The sequence below is a fragment of the Schistocerca nitens genome, chromosome 2, assembly GCF_023898315.1.
Source record: "Schistocerca nitens isolate TAMUIC-IGC-003100 chromosome 2, iqSchNite1.1, whole genome shotgun sequence".
NCBI classification, from domain to species: domain Eukaryota; kingdom Metazoa; phylum Arthropoda; class Insecta; order Orthoptera; family Acrididae; genus Schistocerca; species Schistocerca nitens.
This window is the reverse complement of record NC_064615.1, coordinates 105,535,612-105,537,411: the sequence shown is the minus strand read 5'-3', so window position 1 is coordinate 105,537,411 and position 1,800 is coordinate 105,535,612.

The following is a 1,800-nucleotide window of genomic DNA, read 5'->3' as shown; positions in this document are numbered from 1 at the left end:
GTAAAAACGACACAACAGAGCCACCTTATGGACAAATATAGTAAACAAAACCTGCATCATGACTTCCTAGTAATCAGGCTTGACCACCTTATTTCCTTGCAGGAAGTAAAGAATGTACATGTAAATAAACAGAACAGTACATGTAAACTTGTATACATGTTAGTTGTAAATAAGCTAGAAAACAGTCGTGCTAGACAAAGCGGTAGACAAGTTTACTTCCATATCTCCTTAAGCTGCTTCCCCGCTCCCTGGTTCCCTACCTATTCTGTTACATTTTTGCATGCCCTTACAGAGACATCCTGTATACAAGGTGCTCCAATGATCGTGACCGGGACAAATATCTCACGAAATAAGCGTCAAACGAAAAAACAACAAAGAACGAAACTTGTCTAGCTTGAAGGGGGAAACCAGATGGCGCTGTGGTTGGTGCGCTAGATGGCGCTGCCATAGGTCAAACGGATATCAACTACGTTATTTTAAATAGGAACCCCCATTTTTTATTACATATTCGTGTAGTACGTAAAGAAATATGAATGTTTCAGCTGGACCACTTTTTTCGCTGTAATAGTCACAAACATATGGCTCACAATTTTAGACGAACAGTTGGTAACAGGTAGGTTTTTTGAATTAAAATACAGAACGTAGGTACGTTTGAACATTTTATTTCGGTTGTTCCAATGTGGTACATATACCTTTGTTAACTTATCATTTCTGAGAACGCATGCTGTTACAGCGTGATTACCTGTAAATACCACATTAATGCAATAAATACTCAAAATGATGTCAATCAACCTCAATGCATTTGGCAATACGTGTAACGACATTCCTCTGAACAGCGAGTAGTTCGCCTTCCGAAATGTTCGCACATGCATTGACAATGCGCTGACGCATGTTGTCAGGCGTTGTCGGTGGATGACGATAGCGAATATCCTTCAACTTTCCCCGCAAAGAGAAATCCGCGGACGTCAGATCCGGTGAACGTGCGGGCCATGGTATGGTGCTTCGACGACCAATCCACCTGTTATGAAATATGCTATTCAATACCGCTTCAACCGCACTCGAGCTATTTGCCGGACATCCATCATGTTGGAAGTACATCGCCATTCTGTCATGCAGTGAAACATCTTGTAGTAACATCGGTAGAACATTACGTAGGAAATCAGCATACATGGCACCATTTAGATTGCCACCGATAAAATGAGGGTCAATTATCCTTCCTCCCATAATGCCGCACCACACATTAACCCGCCAAGGTCGCTGATGTTCCACTTGTCGCAGGCATCGTGAATTTCCTGTTGCCCAATAGTGCATATTATGCCGGTTTACGTTACCGCTGTTGGTGAATGACGCTTCGTCGCTAAATAGAAAGCGTGCAAAAAATCTGTCACCGTCCCGTAATTTTTTTTGTGCCCAGTGGCAGAACTGTACACGACGTTCAAAGTCGTCGCCATGCAATTCCTGGTGCATAGAAATATGGAACGGGTGCAGTCGATGTTGATTTAGCATTCTCAACACCGACGTTTTTGAGATTCCCGATTCTCGCGCAATTTGTCTGCTAATGATGTGCGGATTAGCCGCGACAGCAGCTAAAACAACTACTTGGGCATCATCATTTGTTGCAGGTCGTGGTGGACGTTTCACATGTGGCTGAACTCCTCCTGTTTCCTTAAATAACGTAGCTATACGGCGAACGGTCCGGACACTTGGATGATGTCGTCCAGGATACCGAGCAGCATACATAGCACACGCCGGTTGGGCATTTTGATCACAATAGCCATACATCAACACGATATCTACATT